Source organism: Podarcis pityusensis (assembly GCF_964106645.2).
Source record: "Podarcis pityusensis genome assembly, chromosome: 3".
NCBI lineage: Eukaryota > Metazoa > Chordata > Lepidosauria > Squamata > Lacertidae > Podarcis > Podarcis pityusensis.
In genome coordinates, this window is record NC_138026.1 from 29,959,687 (window position 1) to 29,983,543 (window position 23,857).

At 43.2% G+C, this 23,857-nt stretch overlaps 1 long non-coding RNA gene across 2 annotated transcripts in view; it reads left to right on the forward strand.

The window, feature by feature from the left end:
- The window catches only part of LOC308472852, a 360,690-nt gene that overhangs the window by 320,330 nt on the left and 16,503 nt on the right, over nucleotides 1-23,857 (forward strand). The window contains exons 2-4 of one of the 2 annotated variants that reach the window (XR_013983776.1): nucleotides 15,491-16,290; nucleotides 16,846-16,983; nucleotides 18,440-19,159. This is a non-coding gene — a long non-coding RNA (uncharacterized lncRNA). Of the gene's footprint in view, nucleotides 1-15,490; nucleotides 16,291-16,845; nucleotides 16,984-18,439; nucleotides 19,160-23,857 lie in introns of those variants that run through there. The other variant, XR_013983775.1, reaches the window with a different exon arrangement.

A 23,857-nucleotide genomic window follows, 5' to 3' on the forward strand; every position in this document is an offset into this window, starting at 1 on the left:
TTAGAGTCCGAATTTAAAACGTTGGATTTTAACTCTTTGCTACATACAAGCTTGATTTGCTTAGAGATGCTGATTTTAAAATGCTTTCCTTTTATTTTAGAGCATATTCACTGCATTATACAGAAAGGTATGAAAGGTACAATTTAAAATTACACACACAGACGCTTCCTCACGAGATGGCTATTAGGTTAAAATTAGCCAGACACATTGTAGTTGTGTGTTGAATATTTTGGCACTAACTGTTGATACAGATATTCATTCATTTAATTTATTAGTCACTTCGTACAGGGTAATCCCTAGGCAACTGACAGTTAAGTTTAAAAACTTCTCAAATGTCATCACTTTCCCCCCTTCACAGGTTGTTGTAATCACACAATAGCTATCATTCCTCAGGTAATGACTTTTTAATTAAAAAAAAAAAAGTGTATAAAGTCTCGCTTTCAGAGGTGCATTCTGGATCCAAGAGAATCTGATGAGATGAGATTCCTCCCAGAGTGTTTCCTTGTGGCTTTTGGCACAATTACTGCTGCCTCTGCAGCGGCCGTCTTGCAGTTTCATATTGTTCCTCAGAACGGCAACGGGGGGGGGGGGGTGCAGAATCATTAATATGTAAACTTGGAGAGAAATTGGTTTTTAAATGCAGCCAGAGTTTAAATTACCAGAAACTCTTTCCAATTAAACTCCTACAATAAATGTGCTTTACAAAAAGCCCTTAGAAAAAGCAGGCTGCGATTCCTTCCTTTTAACAAAAAAGGCGGCTTGGGCAAGAGGAATTGAATTTCACCACCACCTCTTTCCAAACTTCTCTTACTTCAGCCCACCTCCCTTTGGAGCCTCTGTGAGCAGCTTCTGTTCTGTTTGGGTGGAAATAGTTAGAAGTGTGCCTGTTTCCTTTGCACTGCCAATAATTATATAAAAATGTGGCTGACTAATGGTTGCTCATTTGCAGGGAATTATATTAAACACGGAGGCCTGCTTCGTGCTGGTGTGAGGGAAACCTTTTGGCTAAAGGAGCCAGTTTCCAAATAAGTGGCAGGTTTATAAATGCCTTGGCCTTATGTAGGCCTCAACTTTCCTACGTCACACAGTACTGAAATCTGAGTTGCCACCTCTTTATTTTCAAAGGTCCTGTGAGGACATACATCATACATAACTAATGCTGATTTTCCTCCAGGATTTTTCCAGAAATTCTCATCACCACTAGGCTTTGCAAACTTGGGTCTCCAGCTGTTTTTGGACTACAACTCCCATCATCCATAGCTAGCAAGACTTGTGGTCAGGAATGATGGGAATTATAGGCTGAAAACAGCTGAAGGCCTAAGTCTGGGAAATACTGGTGTAAAGGAATGAATTCTACTTCCCAACCCGCCACATTCACAGGCAAGCAGTAAAGTTTACAGGAGCCTGATGCAATAAGTGTCTTCAACTGCAAGTTAATGGATCTATACCTGCCCTAGTCCTCAGCACTGGAAATTGAAGCAGAAGAGAAGGTTTGGTAGGGCTCAAGAATCCTGAAAAAAGCATAGGCTAAGGTGCCCTTCTCCCCCTTCATGGATCACTGCCCTTCTCAGTACCGCAATGGCATGAGTTTTGCCACAGGCAAGCAAGAGACATTATCAGAGACCAAGGACCTCAGTGCTTCTTTTTTAAAAAAATAAGAACAGATGAGGTTCTGGTACTCATATCTTCATAAAAGTGCTGTCAGAGCATGATGGGCAACAACAAAAAAAAAAAAAGAAGAAGAAGAAGAAAAAAAGAGAGGTGAAGAAATTGTGTACCATCACAAAAGCACCTTCTGTATATATGTGTATACCGACATGACACACTATTTAAACCTGCAACCATTTTTTGTAAGTTTTTTTTTTATAAATATATTAAGCAATTTTAACAAAACCAATTCTCAATCAAAATAACCAATTACATTTTTGCCCCTTTTTATTCCCCCCCTTCCCTCCCTCTCCCACCCACTAAGGACTTCCCTCAGCTCCCCTCTCTGATTTGTTTGCACATATTATTCTCTTAATGTTAAAAATGGTACATATCATTACCTTATCATATATTCTATTAATAAATTTGTGGATGCTTATTCAAAACCTGCCAAGGAGTCCAAATCATTTTGCTGTTTTTTTAGATAGTTTTTAAAAAGATCCCATTCTTCCTTGAAGTCACAATTGTCCTCACGTAATTTATATGTCAACTTTGCCAACTCTGCATAACTCATCAATTTTTCTTGCCACTGTTCTTTCATTGGGGTTTCTCATTTTTTGTATGTTTCAGTCAATATTGCTTCTGCTCTGCTGGCTCATGGCAGGTTGCAGATGACTTACAATAATCCATTCAGCATGACGGCCATTTAAAAAACATCAGGACACAGCTGAGTTGACTTTATACATAGAAATACGTGCCACTAAATAAACTGAAAGAAATGATGGGCTACTTCCAAACCCAAACCCCATATTTTCCAGGCAGATGGCAGAAAGGGGAAAGTATTGGGCAAGGAAGCAAAATAATCTTCAAAATCTTGAAATGATTCTGCACAAACTCTAAAACGGCTGAGTGAAACCCCATGACTAACAGCAAATACCAAAGAAGTTACTGGACATCAGTGTTTTTCTTAACCTTTTGTTGAAGTCTATGAAACGTTCTAGCAAACTCAAGTATTCCAACAGCAGTTGACTCATCTGTGCTTTCCTTGTCCCCCATTGCAGCAGCTGTGAGGGGATGTTGTTAAATCCACATCCTTAGAGAAGGCCAGGAAAATTAGAGGCAGATATATATGATTAGCAGGTACAAGATGGATTGTATGTTAATCTAATGAAACCCAACCCTACTCCCTGATGATCTGTACTGGACACAAATATTAATTCCAGAGTCCACAGCTGGGTAAGACCTTTATTAAAGGTAAAGGGACCCCTGACCATTAGGTCCAGTCGTGACCAACTCTGGGGTTGCGGCACTGATCTCGCTCTATGGGCCGAGGGAGCCGGCGTTTGTCCGCAGACAGCTTCCGGATCATGTGGCCAGCATGACTAAGCCGCTTCTGGCGAACCAGAGCAGCGCACGGAAACACCGTTTACCTTCCCGCCAGAGCGGTTCCTATTTATCTACTTGCACTTTGACGTGCTTTCGAACTGCTAGGTTGGCAGGAGCTGGGACTGAGCAACGGGAGCTCACTCCGTCGCGGGGATTCGAACCGCCGACCTTCTGATCGGCAAGTCCTAGGCTCTGTGGTTTAACCCACAGCGCCACCTGTGTCCAAGACCTTTATTAGAACCAACCAAAATGTCACAAAAATGTGACAAGCTTCTGAGATCTCTAAGAGTCTTCATCAGGGATGACGTTTCACAAGTTCGAGTGTGGATGGAAGAGGAAAAATAGTAAGACTGGATGTTAACAGCCATGATGTCTGCTTACAGATTAAACAAGGCAGAGATTGCAGTCTGTTTACACATCTGCCGAAAATGGAGATTACAGGCGAAGGTGAACCTAGAAAATGCCCAGGACCTAGAAAATGCCCCACACTTGGGATTATGGGATAAAGAATGGCTGCTCCACCCATTTCTTCAAGAAAGCAAAGCCCAAGTTGTAAGTTAAAATTGCACACCTCATATTCTTGGCAGGCAGAATGTGAGTATACCACATAAAGCCTATTTTACCTCCAACCCGGTGCAGAGTTGACACTGGATTCCATATCGGGTTGCCACTGAGCCAGAATTTCTCATTAGCGTCTGGATGGAGTCTCATTAGAGTCTCATTAGAGTCTAAAACCTCTGGACCCAGGAAGGACTTTGGCTGTCTGTTTGCGTGTTTATGCTGTGCCACCCACCTACGCTCAACCTGTAAAACAACAGCCAAAAACTCCTGCAAATATTACAAAGCACCAATAAACCTCCAGCAACAGCCTCCTTTCAAAGGAAAGGAAAGCTGGAAAAGTGCTGATGTCCCCCCTGAAAAACATAACTATGAAACTCTTCACTGCTTGTAGAAGTGCCATGAAGAAAGCACAATATTCTCATTGCTTAATGTTTGGGAGTTCAGCCAGCAGAGGAGCTAGCAGCTCGAGCACTCGGAGTGGCAGACATGCCATGCACCCGGGGGGGGGGGGCAGGGCAAGCCACCCAGGGGGGGCGATTGGCACGGTGATTGGCGTCCAGGGGGGTGGTTCGGTGATCCGGAAATACCTTTGAAAGTGACCCGGAAACTACAAATAATCCAGAATACGGTAGCTAGACTGGTGACTGGGAGCAGCCGCCGAGACCATATAACACCGGTCTTGAAAGACCTACATTGGCTCCCAGTACGATTCCAAGCACAATTCAAAGTGTTGGTGCTGACCTTTAAAGCCCTAAATGGCCTCGGTCCAGTATACCTGAAGGAGCGTCTCCACCCCCATTGTTCTTCCCGGATGCTGAGGTCCAGCGCCGAGGGCCTTCTGGCGGTTCCCTCGCTGTGAGAAGCCAAGTTACCGGAAACCAGGCAGAGGGCCTACTCGGTAGTGGCACCTGCCCTGTGGGACACCCAATCACCAGATGTCAAAGAGAAAAACAACTACCAGGCTTTTAGAAGACATCTGAAAGCAGCCCTGTTTAGGGAAGTTTTTAATGTTTAATAGACTATTGTATTTTAATATTCTGTTGGAAGCCGCCCAGAGTGGCTGGGGAAACTCAGCCAGATGGGCGGGGTATAAATAATAAATTATTATAATATTATTATTATCCTCCCAGGGGGGATTTTGTCACCCCCCCCTCAGGGATGGCAACTGGGTGGACTGCCCCTGCCTCCCTTCCTACGCCCCTGAGTTCAGCAGATTAGATGCTTTTTGTGAGGCTAAACTATTGCTATTGTGTGTTAGTTTTTTGAAAAACAAACAAACAAACAAACAAACAAACAACAACACAGCAGCATGAAATAGTACTTTTACATTATTTATCCTAACCTTTGAATTATAATTTACTTTTAGTGTACCACTGGGTCGCTTTGACACGCATGCATTTATAGCAGTTTTCCAAATTGTTAGAATTAATGTTGCAATATATCATTTATATTGCACTGCTCTGTGATTCTGGTTTTATTCATCTTCTTAACAATCATGTGAAGCCAGTCCTACTTTTTTTCTGATCTGGGGCTGAGGCAGAGGTGAGTTGCTTAAAGATCATTCCCTGGTGTTTTGCAAGTCTCTCTCTGCTTCATTCAACTCATGAGCCAGATCTAGTTCACTTTGCCCTTGGTCCTAAGTTTAAACTTGGCACGTTGAACTTGGGTACCAAATGCATTCATATTTCAGTGGCAAAGCACATGTGTAATTGCTGACCCCAACTGTGAAGGATGTGCATGCATTCAAACTGTTACATTTCCTTGCAATAAACAGAGTGCCCTACATAGTTTCACAATTTCCATATTCATTGCAGGGAAACATGACTGTAAAACACTGATGTGCTGTTCACAATTCTTACCATTGTGCATGGATTTTACCATTTAAACTTGAGACCTTTTTATGACTCAGCTAAAAATACAAGGTATGAAACAGCCTTACAGATGCTAGGCCAAGAATCTGGTAGCGGTTTAAGTATAACTGTTTCTGACTCACAGGTAGGCACTTTCCATTTTATTATTTTTCTGACTTACATGTCAACACTTCCCATTTTATTATTTGTGCCCTGGGAGCAATTTGCCAAAACATTCTAATGTGTGAAAATTAAAATATGGAAATCACCTCTCATTACGTGGCAGGTTTCATATTTGGAGCAAGAACCAAACTCAGTCATGTAGCTTGTATGTGCTTTTGTAACACAGGAGAAAAAGTGATTAAAAAAAAAAGTTTTCTCTCATATTAGTGCAAATGAAGTTTTCTCTTTGGTTTTTTAAAAACTGTTTCATGGAGTTTGGTACAATCTAAATGGTGCAATAAAGGATGCTTTTTGTTCCATAAACTCATACACAGGTGAGAAAGAAACAAGGAATGGAAACAAAGATGGCATCACATTAGTTCAGAGGTCGGCAACCTAAGGCCCATGGGCCAGAAGCGGCCCATGAGGGTCGCTTAACTGGCCCATGAGCTTCCCTCGAACTGAGCCGCCCGCTCGATGAGTCCCCGTGTGCTGCACTAAACCGGTGCAGTGCAGCAGGGGGACTCTCTCCCGCAGCTCCAGAAATCACTTCTGCGCATGCCCAGATGCTGGAAATCACATCTGTGCATGTCCGCGGTGTCGGAAATCGCTTCTGCGCATGCCCAGACACCGAAAATCATGCCTGCACAGAAGCTTCTGTGCCGAAGTGATTTCCGGCACCGCAGACATGCGCAGACACGATTTCCGGCATCGCGCTGTGCCGGCCCGGCCCACAGAGGAGCTCCGTGGGAGTGATCCGGCCCATGCCCGGTAAGCCTTGTTGACCCCTGCACTAGTTTTTCAAATCTCTTTAGAAATATTGTTCTCTTTGTGACTAGTCTGAAGGGAGCACATACCCAGGAATGGAAGGAAGCAAGTGCTCCTTCAATGAACTTTTTCTTGCATGACATGACCCCTTCAGAGAACATGTGAGCAGGAAGTGGATCCATGACAGTCAGCTAGGATCCTAATGGTACATCCTTCAAGCCATGATCCCAATGCATGCACATCCAGCAAAACACATGAAAGGGACTTGTACGCACATACCACTGTACACCTGATGGAGCATCTACACCATTGGGAACCTACGTCACACAAGGTGTCTGATTGTGTAGAACCAACGATGTGTGTGCAGCTGTACATGCTGATGTTCGAGGTGTGGCTAGGCAGCATGATCCCAGACATGCGTTCTCAGAATGGCCATTTTCACACATCACATTAAGCGAGGCTCGCTAGCCAGCTTTAAACTATGGCTTGCTTACAAAATCTGTCTTGTTAGGCAGCAACAAGCCGTGTCCTGGGGTTTGGACACAACAGAAAGCCAAGTTTATTGGTGGCTTCCTGGCTTGTTCCTCCCACTTGTGCCACAGGAGGAGCAAATTGGAGTGACTGGGCTGCATGCGCCAGCACATTGCTCGTGCATCATAAACCATGCTAAGCCATCAGCCGCTTTTTATGGAGACATATAAAGGTGGGCACTGTGTGTGAGAGTGAGTGCTTCATATGAAGAGGTCTACTGCCTGGAATAAAAGCATTTTGAAAAGGTCACCTCTAGCTGACTACCTCTTCATCGTTTGGCCAGAAGAGACTTCAAAACGCACTCCATGCTCTTATATATTTCGCAGGTCAGAATCCTCCCGCTAAGGACGGTATTGACTGAAAAGGATTGTTGTCGAATGAGAGGAATTAATGATTTTGCTCTTTCACAATGAACAGGAAGCTTTCAAAGGGCTTTGGCTCAGCTCATTGACTGCTGAACCTCTGTGGAAAACAAAAAGGTTATGGTTTCAGTAAGAAAACCACGCTCTTCCTCTCACGAGTTTGCTGACTTGGTTTTCTTAAATTTTATAATGATGAAGGAGCAGTGTATCTTTTTCCAAAAGTCCTGGATCCAACCCCTAAGAACATGGAATATAACTACCTCAGTTCGTACAGTGGTTTTCGGGTTAATACGTGCCAGTTGTTCCAAACCCCAGTATTTTCTCTTTTGAAGAGATTTGGGAAGGAGCTTAAACAAAAATTTAAAAATGTCCACATGCCCTGCACAAACTTCTTCATGTGCCTCCTCCATGGGAGGGTGGCAACACGAGAACGGGTCTTTTCTATAGTGGCTCCCTGTTAATAATAATAATAATAATAATAATAATAATAATAATTCATTTTTTATACCCCGTCCATCTGGCTGGGTTTCCCCAGCCACTCTGGGCGGCTTCCAACAGAATATTAAAATACAATAATCTATTAAATATTAAAAGTTTGTGGAATGCTCTCCCCTGGGAGGTTTGCCTGGCTTCTTCAGTATAGATATATTAGGTGAAAACCTTCCTCTTCTACCAGGCCTTGGGCTGATTGATATACTACAGTTTTAAATTGTATCTGTGGAAGGGGTGGGGTGGGGTATTGTTTTGCTGTTTTGGTTTAATTATTTACTTGTGTTTTATCTTGTATTTTATTCCATGAACCACCCTGGGATCTCTTGATGAAAGGTGGTATATAAATTAAACAAGCAAACAAACAAACTGAGTACAGTGTTACCTTGGGTTACAGACACTTCAGGTTACAGACTCTTCAGGTTACACACTCCACTAACCCAGAAATAGTACCTCGGGTTAAGAACTTTGCTTCAGGATGAGAACAGAAATTGCACAACGACAGCGCAGCAGCAGCAGGAGGCCCCATTAGCTAAAGTGCTACCTCGGGTTAAGAACAGTTTCAGGTTAAGAATGGACCTCCAGAACGAATTAAGTTCTTAACCCAAGGTACCACTGTATGTCCTCTTGCTAGAACATGTCTCACATCATCACTATGTAAAGCAACATGGGAAAAGCTTAATGTTACATGACAGAAAGGATTCATGAGTTGCGAAAGTTGAGGTTCTTTTAGGTTTCAGCCCAGGCATCTCTAGGAGTTAAGTCTGCAATCCTATACCCTTACTTCAGAGTAAGCTTCGCTCAGCTCTATGGGACTTACACCAGGAACATTGGAAGTTCCCTTATAGAGAGTCAGGTCATAAGTCCATATAGCTCAGAATTGTCCAAAGAGACTGACATTGACTCTCCAGCATTTCAGATAGGGAACATGACCAGACGTATCTGGAGATCCAGAATACAATGGTACCTTGGGTTAAGAACTTAATTCGTTCTGGGGGTCCGTTCTTAACCTGAAACTGTTCTTAACCTGAAGCACCACTTTAGCTAATGGGGCCTCCCGCTGCCGCCGTGCCACCGCCGTGAGATTTCTGTTCTCATCCTGAAGCAAAGTTCTTAACCCGAGGTACTATTTCTGGGTTAGCGGAGTCTGTAACCTGAAGTGTCTGTAACCCGAGGTACCACTGTAATGGGTTGTAGCCAACAAAAAATGGCTCAGAGTAGCTTTTAAAGCTGCATCATACCACTTGTCATGGCTTCCCCCAAAGAACCCTGGGAAATGTAGTTTATAAAGGATGCTGAGAGTGGCTGGGAGACCCCTCTACCCTTCACAGAACCGCAATTCCCAGAGTTCCCTGTGAAGAGGGATTGACAGTTAAACCACGCTGAGACTTTAACAATGACAGCAACAGAGTGAACCACCTTCTCCCCTGACTAAATTATATTGCTGAACTGAAGAAAATGGGGAGGCAGGGCTTTTTTTCCAGCTGGAACTTGCTGGAACTCAGTTTTGGCACCTATAAGTTGGGCACCATTGCCATTATAAGAGTACAAGGGAGGCGTTCATGTTGAGTTCTGGCACCTCTTTTTATAGAAAAATAGCATTTGGGGGGAGGGCGTGTTGGAGGACTGGCAGTGAGTGTTTGGGTTTCAGTACTTTGGACCCAAATCAGTTGTGGTACTGAAAACAAATTCCGGGGTCCGGAATTATTTAACACCCAAGTCTATGTCTTTTGTACCTGGGTCTGGTTGGTGGGGCCTAAAAAAAGCAAAGGAAATCCCACAATGCCTGTGCATCCCTGCCCTATGACGTGTCGCCAACTCTGCAATGTTGCCCTGGGGCTTCCTGACAGATTCTCCAGACTTCCACAACAGATAAATCAAATGAAATGATAGAGGTGGAAGGTTTGGGCATCACCGAAACCGTACTTAGCAAGAAGGAAAACCACGTTGTACACTGTACAGATTGCCATCTACCTAAATAAATGACTTCACTGCGTGGATGCCTATTGCTTTGATCACTTGGAGGCCCGTGACTCAACATGTCTGAGAGGTGAGAGTTACTCAGGTGTCTGGTTTGTCAGATGTGTTAAAACATGCATTTAGTGATTTTGATCAAAGAACAGATCCATGGTGCGTACTTAGCATAGATTGCATCTGGGATATTATATCAACTCTCCAATAGTTTTAATAAAGGACAGGTTTGATATTTAATAGCCTGAAAATGTAGGATTGGCACACTGAGCTTCTTGGAGTTCAGAAGAATCCCGACTGAATATTGTTACAGATTTGGGAGGGGGACCACCCCATAATCCAAAATTAAAAAATGGTAGGTTTTTGATTATTTGGGATGTGAAGGGAGAATACAAGCTGCATAGGAATCCCTGGCCTAGCCTATGCAAAATGACTTTGCCAAGCCAGAACCATTAAGAAACAATACAGGGTTATTGAGGGCCATCAGCCATGCAAGAGAACTGTCCTTCCCTGCTGCCCTGAGGCGTGAACAGAGGGGTTTGGAAGGTTGCCAGGGTAACTGTGTGTTTGAGGTAACAGGAAAAGGAAGTGTGGTAACAAGGGATTCTGGGAAGAAGAAGGTGGTAGAGATCCATCTCTGGGCAGGCTGGCTGCAGAACTGAGTGGGAGAGATGCCTCGGACTCCATGGCTGCACTGCTGTGGGGGACAAGCCCCTCTTTAAATGACCATGCTGTAAGATCTGCATGCCCTCCATACAGACTGAGGGTGTAAATAGGTGTATAAACCATATTTCTTAAAGCTACGACAGTCTCCGCTGTGTCTCAGTTCTCTAAAGGACCACAGACCCTGGAACCCCATGAGCTCTTGCCGCCACTTGGAGGAGGCACCCAGCTTTTGTAACAGCTTTAATAGCTAGGAATTATCACAGAGCTTGAAACTTGAAGGAAGCTAGGAATTAAAATACTCTTCTTTTCTCATTAGTCTAGTCCTTTCCTACATTTCAGTGGGTTAAAAAAACAACATTTCAGGGGACTGATTCACACATGCAACCTTACCTTTTTATGACTACAGCACTGAGTATGATTTGCATGTGCTAAAACAACCAACACGGGTCAAAGACAGAACTTGTATAATGTTTCATTTCAAACTTAAGTGGGAAGGAGCTGCTGATTAAATGATTCAGGATGGGGTCAATTGCATGTGTTCTTTTTTATGCATTCGGCCATTCCTGGTAGTGCTGTGAGTTCATGGTTATTTGTGCAATTGCTTCCCAATAGGTATGAGTGAGAAATTTGATTTGGTTCACATTTAAAGGTGAGTTGATCAAACACACACTTTCTTTCTCTTTCTTTTTCTGAATATTTTATTTGTTGAATATGAGAACAACATATAATCAAATACAAGCAATCAAATACAGTTTTCCTCTAACCCTCCCTCCAAAAAACAGCCCCAACTTTCTAAAACAACATGAGAAACAAAACACAACCATCCTTTGAAAGTCACACTAATCTGAATTTTGCAATGAAGTTCTTCAACTAAAGAATGTTTGCAAAAATGTGCATATTAGGGGGTAATGTGCATAAAAATTAACACATTAGTGGGAAAACATGAGAAAATGCATTGTCTTAGGGGGAAATGATTGCAAAAGTGTGCAATTAATCAAAGCTGCATGCAAAAATGTGTTTATTAGGCGAGATTACCAATAAAATGCTGAAGTTGATTATTATTATTATTTTTTAAAAAGTTCCAGATTGCTGTGGAGATATGGAGAGCTGCATCTGAGATTGGAAAGATGAGAAAATGGGGGAACCAAACTTGCGAGCTTCTTCCCACCCAAATGACTGGATCATTTTAAAAGAGGCCTCTAATGGAAAAGCTGCTTTCATGTGACTGAGGCAGTATTTAAAAGGCTCCTCAATGAAACCACTTCACTCATTCAGCAAATCACTCATATCTCATTGTGGGATGAACCATTTAGTGGCTAAAACACACCTATATGAGTCAGCCTTCTCTGAACCATTCTGAGCAGACAACTAATATATTGAAACTACGACAAAAATCATTTTTTAAAAAAGAACAATAATTGCATAACGACCAGGCAGAAGACATGTTGTTGCCTGAGGTGAAGGAGAAGATGGCGTACCTCCATTTTATGTGCAAAAGCTGACCAAACTGTTGGTGGAGTTTTCCTTCAGGACTGGTGATGGGACAATGCCTGCATAGCAAGATAGGAAGCTGCCTTATATAGACTCATGCCATTACTCCATATACATGGGATAGCTCTGCTGGCAGAGCATGAGATGCTTAATCTTAGGGTTGTGGGTTCAAGCCCCATGTTGGGCAAAAGATTCCTGCATTGCAGGGGATTGGACTGAATGACCTTTGTGGTCCCTTCTAAGTCTACAGTGCTTTGATTGTCTACATGGATGGACAGTGGCTCTCCAGACTGGAGACATTCCCGCCAGCTCTACCTAGATTAAACCAAGGTTTCTTGGTTAACTTTTCTAGTAGGGCGGTTTTCCATATGTTTTGGTACTTGTGGTCTATGTTCACTCCTGACAGGTCCTTCCAGTGTCTAGTTATGATGTTTCTTGCTGCTGAAAGTGACTTATGAGTTCCTTGTCATGTATGTGTGCATTGTCATCTTGGAAGATATTTAATAAGGCTAACTAAACACCCCCCGGACCTTCTGTGTGCAAGGCTTCCCCACCATACCTGAGGGAAGCAGGTATGATAAGTCAGGGGGATGCCCTGCCCCACCACCACTCCTGCCTCACAACACCTGCCTAATGAGGAGGCCGCCTCACTCTGCCAAACGGCAGAGCCGGCCCAGGTAGTCACCAACCATTTCAGTGCCGTGCAGAAAGGATGTGTTCACAACCTGGAAAATGAACTAAAAGTCTTGGCAGTTCCTGCTCTCAGCATGTCTCTGAGGCTGCAATCCTGTACCTAGTTTCTACTGAACTGGCACTGCAAGGGCCAACTGCATTTTTTTTTTTTTTGCTCTGTTTCTCCATGGCTCTGTTTTTAACAACAACAACAACAACAACAACAATTTATTTATACCCCGCCCATCTGGCTGAGTTTCCCCAGCCACTCTGGGCGGTTTCCAATCAAGTGTTAAAAACAACACAGCATTAAATATTAAAAACTTCCCTAAACAGGGCTGCCTTCAGATGTATTTTAAAGACAAGATAGCTGCTTATTTCCTTCACATCTGAAGGGAGGGCGTTCCACAGGGCGGGCGCCACTATTGAGAAGGCCCTCTGTCTGGTTCCCTGTAACTTCACTTCTCGCAGTGATGGAACCACCAGAAGGCCCTCGGTGCTGGATCTCAGTGTCTGGGCAGAACGATGGGGGTGGAGACGCTCCTTCAGGTATACAGGAGCGAGGGCATTTATTTATTTACAGCTGTGGAGGGGAACAATTTTTATCAGGATCACAGCACATAGGGAGGGGAGATTAATTCCTTCCCCATTCCGGACACTGAAAATTGCAATGGTGGGGGTGATATATCTGTATCTGTATCTGTATCTGTATCTGTATCTGTATCTGTATCTGTATCTGTATCTGTATCTGTATCTGTGTCTGTGTCTGTGTCTGTGTCTGTGTCTGTGTCTGTGTCTGTGTTCCAATTGATGCCAATGTCAAAGAAAGCACTCATACAAATGCAAAATCCTCACTTTGTGGTATACAGTGGTACCTCGGGTTACATACGCTTCAGGTTACATACGCTTCAGGTTACAGACTTTGCTAACCCAGAAATAGTACCTCAGGTTAAGAACTTTGCTTCAGGATAAGAACAGAAATTGTGCTCCGGCAGCGCAGTGGCAGCGGGAGGCCCCATTAGCTAAAGTGGTGCTTCAGGTTGGACCTCAGTTCCAGCACCTCTCAGGTGGGCGCCATTGCTATTCCAAGAGAACAAGGGAGTCGTTCATGGTGAGTTCTGGCACCTCTTTTTCTAGAAAAATAGCACTGATCGTCTCTGATGTCAGCCTACTCAGAATAGACCCACTGAAGTTGATGGATCTAAATTAGTCAAGTGTATGAATTTCAGTGGGTCCACTCAGAGTAGGATTAGGATTGGCCACCCCCCCCCCCATGTCTGCCATGACTTCAGGATGGCTGCCTGAATAAACTCTCACAGAGGAAATTGCAAACTTCAGACGCTGCACCATTAACTGCAATCAGGCCCTCAACCCTTACCCATTCTTAGTGCCCTTCTACAATATAGTGAAAGGTTTGTGCTACCCCCCTCCCCCCTCAGAAGCTAGTAATTAGGTGGATTTGCAGTTCAGCAGATCATAAACTCTGGCTCCAGCTGTGCAGAACAGTATGATTAATAGTGAATATGAGCAACCAATATAACTGGGCAGCACTGGGGGGGTATTCAAATGATTTGCAATGTTCTTCCTGGAACTCAAAAAACAACATCAGACATAATGGAATGATTGATTTAGCAAATTCCAATGGAAGCTTGGTTGGTGGGACTGTTACTAATAAGATTCAGCTACAATTTGCCCCAAACCCATCGTCCACTGTAATATCATCAAATGGACACAAGTTCCCGTAAATCTTTCCATTTCCTTTGTTTCATTTTTCGACCTCATAGGCACACGTTTCCTCTCAAGAAATGTGACCAGCTCCATGGCTTCAGCACCAGTCAACTATTTTCCTCTATTCTCCTGAAGAAGAGTTCTGTAGAACTCAAAAGCTCACACACTATTTTGTAACGTTTGAGTTGGCCTCACCCAAAGCCCTAGCATGGATTTCTTTTTCAATTTAATAGGCCAACTCAGCTTTAAGATGTACTGTTTATACAAAGGAAACCTGCTGTGGAGTGCAATTATTTTCTTGGTTTATCCTGATGTTTTAATTAAGTTTTAATCTATTGCTTTATGGCACAGGGTAGTCTGTAAATTTAAATAATATGTAATAAATAAGTTGAATGTTTGCTACCTCGTGCCACATTCCATTGCAAGACTGTGACTAAATGTAGACTCTATGGCTGCAGCATCAGTCAACTTTCCCCCTCCTCCAACCTATCTAGCCTGATGAAGAGTTCTGGAGAACTGAAAAGCTTGTGTGCTATTTTGTAACATGCTATTTTGGGAATGATTTATTCTATATGCAAGTAATGAAGCCAGACTCTCTAAGTGTCCCTATTTTCCAGGGACAGTCCTGGATTTACGGAACCGGTCCTGGTTTCTAATTTGATCCTGGAATGTCCTGCTTTTCCTTAGGATGTCCCTATTTTCATTGGAGAAATGTTGGAGGGTATGGAATAGGACAACCCCAGGGCTTTTTTCCCCCAGCCAGAAGTCACCGGAACTCACCTTCGGTACCTCTCAGGTGGGCACCATTGCCATTATAGGAGAACAAGGGAGGTGTTCATGGTGAGTTCTGGCACCTCTTTATCAAGAAAAATAGCATTGGGCATTCCTACTTTCATCAGAGGAATGCTGGAGGGTAAATCTCTATTTTCCTCAAAGAAATGTTGAAGGGTTTGGATGAAGCCACACTGGGAATGGGAGGGAGGATCTAATTCAAAATGCATTAGGAGTTTTTCTACACATTTCATTGCACTTTAACTAGTTCCCTTGGACTTCTGTTTCTTGCATGACAAGTAACTCTTTATTTTAGAGTGAAATTTAAATGCTCAGAAGAGAGAGAGGTGGTGGTGGGGATTCAGATTCAGATCAGGCTTGCAGAATTCACATCCCAGTTGCAAGTATGTTTGGTTTGAAGCAACAGGGGAATAGTGTTGTGTGTGTGTGTGTGTGTGTGTGTGTGTGTGTGTGTGTGTGTGTTTTCACTGCTAACCTTTAGCCAACAGCTCTCCTTCCTGACAAATATGTTCATAAGACACCCCAGCACACACACACCTTTTAAAAAGTCAGCCATGGTGTGGAGCTGCCTGGGGTTCAGCAGTTGCTCACTCAGGAGAGAATCCTACATCAACCAATAAGTGAGAGCCAAAATATGTTGCAATATTGTTTTAGAGGATTCATCAGCTTATTTCCTGCCAGTCTTGCATAACCCTCATTTATTTCTGAAGCCTGCCTTATGTGGATTTTTGTTGTTGAAAGTGTTCCACTTTCAGCGAACGCTTGGGTAATTCATGGAAACAGATGACTCATTAATACTTTCCCCCTGATGATATTATTCTGATCTTCTATAACCCATGGCTTTCTGTATTCTTTTTAGAAGAGTGCTATTTGTTTTCTCCTGAGCAAAATTCCAGCACTGAAGTACAGAATGCACATGATGAAAACAATACTTAGAAAGAGTTGTCCAAAGTCTCTGTGAGCCTCCAATTCCTGGGTGCACATCTCCAGGAATGCTCTGAGACCAGAAAGAGAGCTCTGACCTTAGAGAGGTAGATCTGATGTCAGGTTCCTCCCACCCCTGTGGCAACTACCACAGAGCTCTGATACTGGTAGGGTCTAAAAGGGGTGTGTTTGTGTCAGAGGAGGACCAGAAGTCAGATGGATCTGAAGGCTCCAACACCTTCTTAGTTCCCACAAACCAGGGAGGAAATCACACCAGACCAGGAGCTGAGGTGATTCAATCCTGTTTATTAGTTTGAATAGGAAGGAAATTGTGTGCAAAAGAAATGTGGGGAAGAGGAGCCTCTGGAGAAAGAAAAAACTGGTGCTCCTCTAGGGCAGTCCAGCAGGGCAATGAGCAAAGCACTGTCAACAGCCCTTTGAGCCTTAGGACTGCAACCTTCGTGGATTTAAATAAAGTGGCTCATATGTTGAATGATAAGCACCCGTGAAATACAACAAATTTGCAAGTCTACTCTCCTGATCTTTAGGAAAAGATGAAAATATATATGAATTAAATGTTTGTGTCTTAGTTTATTTTTAAAGCACACAGTCTATGGGAACATTGGATAAGGAGGGGTAATTCTGGTGGTGGAATCAGTCATTAAAAATTGCAAAGCTAAGAGTCAACTGAACTCACTCGGTTTTGGGTGTTGTCTTGTATTGTTCATTCAACCTGAATGTGGCAGTTGGTGATGGCATTAAGTGGTTGTATCTTGCTATAACACAATACTATGTTTGTTTTAAATCTTCACGTTGTTGTTGTTTCTCCTTCTTCCCATCAACAGTAGACTATGTTTCTCAGCACATCACCTCCAGAGCGGATAGAACCAGCTAATTGGAACCCCTATAGACGTAATGCAACAGATGACGGCGGTGCGTTAGTGACTAAGCCTGAAGGAGAAAATTGCTTCAGGTTGCTTCAGGTAACTAATTCACACCTCTTGAAATGATCCATGACCTGAAACACAGCTATCCTCTGAAATCTGCACTTATCTGAAATTTACAGCTTAGTACAGGGATTTATTAAAGGGATGTATGCAAAAAAAATAATAATAAATGCATCTGTTGCTGAAAAAAGTGATTATATTAGGGGGAAATCTTGAAACAATTTGTATATTGGGGAGAATCAGATTCAAAATGTGTACATTAGGGGAAATGTGCAGTAAAAAACTTGTGCATTTTCATGAAGGCATTTATTTATTTTTAAAATCACAAACTGATGCAGAAATGTGGTTGACTGAACTTGATTAGAAAAATGAGTAACCAAGAGAAACCAAAATTGATTTGTCCATCCTTATGGTGAAGGAATGGGTTTCCCATATCTAAAACCTGACTGTGCAGTCAGTCTGAAACGGGCCCCAAAATCCCCATTTTTCCTTCTCCAAGGGTGCATTAGCTAAAAACCATTAACTTGAGCACTTGAGCAAATGTATAACAGGAACCCAGCTGTATAAACTGGCAGTGAATGCAACTCATTAATTGCACAACTTCAGTCAATCTACTGGATGAAGATGAGCCCGTGCTCTTAGGAAAAGCAATATATACTTGAAAAATGGAAAGAATGGAGCCTCAGCTGTCAGCTACAGTTTCTACATCTCAGACCAATCACTAAGGCTTCAGTTATTGGAAAGAATGTGTATCAAGTTCAAGTTCTGCAACTGTTAGTAGTGCATGCTGGTACCACAAGTTTATCCTAGGCCAGAGGTTTCCAACCTTTTTGAGTCCATGCCCCCCTTGATCAACTACATTCTTTCTGCACCACACCCCATTGCCCCAAAGAGAGGTGCTGCCTCATACTGCCCCACAGGGGCCTGGGAAGAGGATGCCCCCAGTCTTAGTGACCCAATGAAGACTGGCCAAAGGTGGACATGAGGCCTGCACAGGGGAAAGATTCTCCTTCGGCATGAGGCACTCAGCTCCCAGGCAAGCCTTGCTCACAGCAAGCTCAGGAAAGGCCAGGACACTAGTTTGTCCATTCCCAAAAGTAAGGGCTGGAGGGCTGGCTGGCTGGCTGGGCTCCCTCACCCACTTCCTTGCTTACTCTGAGGCCGCCTCAGCTTCTGGCAACCAGCACCCCCTGACCAGCCCCAGAGGCACCATTCTCCTGGGGAGCTAGGAGCAAGGGCTGTTGCAACAAACAGCCACACAAATCTTTGGGAGGCAGAGACGTTAGAAGGCATCAGAGGAGGGAGGGAAGGAAAGAGGGGCAGAGGCCAGTGTTGCCCACGACACCCCTGCCCACCATTCAAGGCACCCCAGGGTGCCACGGCACACTGGTTGAAAACCACTGTCCTAGGCCGGTGCTGACTGGAAGTTGATTTTAATCATTGTACATCCTGACCACCATCTGACCTGTGCCTCCTTTATGCCACCATGCAGGAACTGCTGCAGGCGCAAACCCCATATGCAGTTGTAGTTTTGAAATTTGTGCCAGACAGGAACAGTGCCAATTTTGCCTGCGTCATCAGCAAAAGTAGCGTGTGGGTGGAAATCCCTGGCACTGCACATCGTGAATATTATGCTGATCCTCTTCTTCCTCATTCATTTGGACTCAAAACGGAACGTGGGTGGGAAATGCCTTTCCACTATAAGAATTTTTAAAAAGCATTTCCCCATCACTAAGTGCTCAAATGCATCTCAGAGAGACTGGACAGACTGTCCAATTGTGAATAGATGGAGCCTACGAGGAAAATATGTACCTGTACAAGCTACGAGAGGGGTGGGGGATGCCATCCCAATGAGAGACAATCACAAAAATGACGCTTCCCTTAGAAGGACCATGAAACCATTCTAATTGTCTTTCCAAAGGCAAGATATATTTATTTTTCTTTTCATCGAGCTTTTGGACATAAATCCATTTTTAAGGAGCCCCTTCTTTTAGGAATGATATGTATGTATGTGTGTAGAGCTTTTCTTCTGGGGGTACGCATACCCCTAAACATTTTGTGAATCTTTGTACTTTTGTCCATTTACTGTATTTGTTTTTCCGATTTGAACTATAAAATGGTGATTTTCTTGAGTCGAAATGAGAATACCCCTAAACATTTTTTTAAAGAAAAAAAGCACTGTATGTATGTATTTCTCACTCTTCATTAAAATCCTTGGGCAGATGACAATAATATTAAAACAACCAACAAGAAGGTACAATAAAATATTTTTTGTTTTTGTGTGATGTTTTTGACAGTTTGTTGTTGTTGTTTTTTTAATTAACTTTGGGAATTTGATTGGAAAGTAGTTTGGACGTTTAATTTTCTTTACCCCACCCCCCAAAAAATGCAATTGTAAGGAGCAAAAGGCAAGTTTTGAGAGGAAAGCAAAAATGTTAACCACCCACTCTATTTTAGTTAGAGAACCCATCTGTACTGTATACAAGCCTACCCAGGTGCTTAGAAAGTTGAGGCAATTTTAATTTGTTTTAGTGTGTTATTATTATTTATTAAATTTCTATGCCACTCTTCACCCGAGGATCAGAGGGCAGTTTACAATATAAAAATACAATAAATACATACATAACATAGGCAAAGGTAAAGGTACCCCTGCCCATACGGGCCAGTCTTGACAGACTCTAGGGTTGTGCGCTCATCTCACTCTATAGGCTGGGAGCCAGCGCTGTCCGCAGACACTTCCGGGTCACGTGGCCAGCGTGACAAGCTGCATCTGGCGAGCCAGCGCAGCACACGGAACGCTGTTTACCTTCCCGCTGGTAAGCGGTCCCTATTTATCTACTTGCACTACTTGCTTTTGAACTGCTAGGTTGGCAGGCGCTGGGACCAAACGACGGGAGCGCACCCCGCCGCGGGGATTTGAACCGCCAACCATGCGATCGGCAAGTCCTAGGCGCTGAGGTTTTACCCACAGCGCCACCCGCATCCCTATACATAACATAGTAACAAACAATAACAATACCATTGTCCAATTTAAAAGGCCATAGATTGTTAAATTAGCCAAAGGCGTGTGTTTTTGGGTGTCGTGAGAGTATGATCCCGAAAAGCTCTGGGATCTTGCGCAGGTCATGTGACTCGCATGGGAGCATGGTTGGGAAGATGCATGTCCTGATTTTGGGACTGAACATGTTGCAGGGTATGAGAGTGGGGGCAACTGGGAACACTTGCCCTGGGCCTTAGAGAGCTAAGATGGCCGGGGGGCTCCACTGGGGACTACTGGACTTATGTTGTCATTGAAATAATGCCCTTTGCCTCCCAGCCAATCAGGGACTTAGTGCAAGCCTTTGATAGTAAAATCTGGACCTGCTTTACTGCATACTAGTGTGTAGCGTCAGATCGGATCGGGCAGCGGTGCCACAGAGCTGCCTCTCATGGGCAAGACTCCGACCCTGGGCCTCAGACAAACTTTGCACGGGCCTGGCTGAATCTAATCACTTTTTAAATAATAAAAAAGCCAAAATAAATATCTGTGAGCTTTCTGGTGTTTTGGTACCACTACTCACAGTGTATCGTGCGCGTATGCCTATGCAGAATAGTTGTGAAATATATCTCTGTATGTGCCTCAAAGCCTTTTGCGTTCTTCCTGAACAAACACAAGCTTAGATACATTTTTGGATTAATGGTTTGTGCGTCGAGGGGGCATGAATGTAAGTAGGCTGTTCTGATTGAAGCCACTTGACATTTGAGTTCCTCAAATGAATAATGGTAATTCTTAGGGTGCATTTACCACATTTAAATATCTGAATCAGGACTCACTTTTGGGAACTATGCAATATCCGAGCTTGTGGAGCTTATGTTGAACTCATTTTTATTTTATTTTTTTGGTCTTCTGTCTCTCCTGGACTTCTGGGGGGTTTGAATTAATACCATAAATATGGATGGATTGTTCTGCTTACACCCCTGTGTAACTGAAGTCGATGGAAACATTTCATGCATGAAGATTATTACTCTGGGTTTGAGCTGGGGTGGACCTTGGTAATATGGTCCTCTGTACAAGGCCAAAATTTGACGAACACCCACCCAGCCCTTGTGCTGCCTTCCCAAAGCCAGCTAAGCAAGGTGCTGAGCTTTGGGAAGGAGGCATGAGGCTCTGGTAGGCTCCTAGTGCCCTCCCATCTCCTTCCAAAAGCTAGGCTTTGAGCAGGAGGAAGGAAGACTCTAGGACCCTGTCATAGCCCTCATGCCTTCTTCCCCAAACCCAGCACTTACTAGACTTTGGGAAGGAGGCGGGAAGGTGCCTCGTTGGCTCCTGCACCCTCCTGCGGGGGAACTGGTCACACTGCCCTAAATCTGCCTCTGGTCCGTGTGACACCTTTGATGAGGCACTTGCCTGGTTGCCTGTGATAAGTAAGAAGTGCTTCCAGTTAGCCAAGTGCACCAATGCACATTGCACTCAAAATGCATGCACAGCGAGCGTCCCTGCAGTCCCTGCATAGAGGGGACTGCAAGTGCCAGTTCTGAGCAGAGATAAACCTTACGTCCATTGGGGTGGAGCCCATCAGCTTGGATGGGTGATGGGCACCATAATGATGATGATGATGATAATAATAATAATAATAATAATAATAATAATAATAATAATTTATTATTTATACCCCACCCATCTGGTTGGGTTTCCCCAGCCACTCTGGGCAGCTTCCAACAAAGTATTAAAATACAGTGGTCTGTTAAACATTAAAAACTTCCCTAAAAGCTTCCTGGTGTTGTTTCACTCCATTTTCCATCGAGCCCCAGCCAGCATAGCAAATGGACAGTGATCATAGGAGCTGTAGACCAACAATACCATGTTGTGTATCCCTTGATGACATATCATCCACATTTCTTCTCCCCTCCTTGTGGTAAAACCAACTTGGGGGAGGAGCGACAGTTAAGAAACCCCTCTCCTTCCACCACTTTTCCATTTCAGATTACAGCCTGGGTGGCTGGGAATTTCTTGCTTGCATGACCGCCAGCAAGTCCATGGAAGAAAACTCTGAAGCCATGCAGAACAGATCACTCCAAAAAGTGATTCGGTTATACCCTAAAGTCCATCACCATATCCATTAAATGGCCAAAGAATGAAGCATTTTTTTTGGGGTGGGGAATTACACACTACTCAGACACATGCTGTGTCATATATGGCTCCAGTAGGGCTAGGAGATGTATTGCAATATTGTCCAAAACTGGTTTGAAGTCCATATTGTAATATTCGTTTCATAATTTTTGACTTGGCGATATATCACGAATCATGATGTCCGTGTGCTATGCAAAAATCATAACGTGGGGAACACAGTGAAGCCAGCCGATGCCTCTGCATAGCTCCATCCTTTATTTCAGACATCGTGATATATTGGTAAGTCGCAATGTTTAGCTGGTGATATATCACAATGTTGAAAACCAAGGATCGCCTGGCCCCAGCCTTCAGACGAGAAGCAGACGAGAAGGAGTGATTGCTTCCGCTTATTGTTTTTCTTCTAACGCTACTATGAAAGTACAAAAGACATGTCATCTTTTGCATTTAGTCATCCTCATTCAAATCGTGGTTGTTGTTTCTAAAAGCATCCATAAAGAAGGAAATAGACATGGCCTACATCATTCCCTCGGGAAAGCGAATAAGGCCTTTGAAACACATTGTTCGCATACCAAAGAATATTCAAAAAATATTGTATGACGGCTTTAGAACTCCTGCTGCACTTTTGGAATATATATATATATATATATATATATATGCATCAAACTGGTAAGCGAGAATGGTATATAAAAAAAATCACAAAGTCTGTTTCTCACAAAGACTAAGCAGGATTTAACCCAGCTCCTGAGAGGAAAACAAAGTATTAATCTATGTCAGTGCCAAAGCAACAGGATGAGGATGCTATATTAAGAGTAAATGAAAAGGCTTTTCTCTTTTTTCTGTAATCTCAGTGTACACAGGTCACCTGCCAAGTCAACAAATCTTTTTTGTATTTCCTGGTAATTTCTTTTCCAATGTACTTGGTGGCCAGTTTTTGTTTATTGTATGAAACCATGTCACATGTATATTTTTTTGAACTTGCTTTATCCTTCAAAGAATTTCAGAAATGTGGCTCTGAGCCAAAAACCCACAAAGCCCACACAACAAGGAAAAATGAACCAGATTTGGGAATTTCCTTTCCAAAATTTCCCATTTTAAGAAATGGGCACAGGGAAAGAGGGGAGATTGATTGATGCTTTTACATTTGGTTATTTCTCTTCAGAAAACAGCCCAGAAAGAAAACATCACAAACAGCATGCAAATACCATAAAAGAGAAGAAATACCATTCAGGTTTTTTTAATAACAAAAAACCTTTTAAAAATCATAAATTTATTATATATTTAAAAATCTTTAGAGCTGGGCATGATCTGTGCAGACCCACTGGTAATGTTAGTGTATATGGCTAACTTCATTGATTTCAATAGGCCAAATCTGAGCAGGGATGGTACCTGCCTGATGTCTAATGTGTTTATAGTATACTTATAGCCACCCCCTCACCGATGAGCTCAATGGTGAGCCAGAGACATCTGAGATTTAGATATGGATGCAGATTTAGAAATAACTACAGTGGTACCTCAGGTTAAGTACTTAATTTGTTCCAGAGGTCCGTTCTTAACCTGAAGCACCACTTTAGCTAATGGGGTCTCCTGCTGCTGCTGCGCCGCCGGAGCACGACTTCTGTTCTCATCCTGAAGCAAAGTTCTTAACCTGAGGTACTATTTCTGGGTTAGTGGAGTCTGTAACCTGAAGCGTATGTAACCCGAGGTACCACTGTACTTTAATTTACCGTATTTTTTGCTCTATAAGACTCACTTTTTCCCTCCTAAAAAGTAAGGGGAAATGTGTGTGCGTCTTATGGAGCG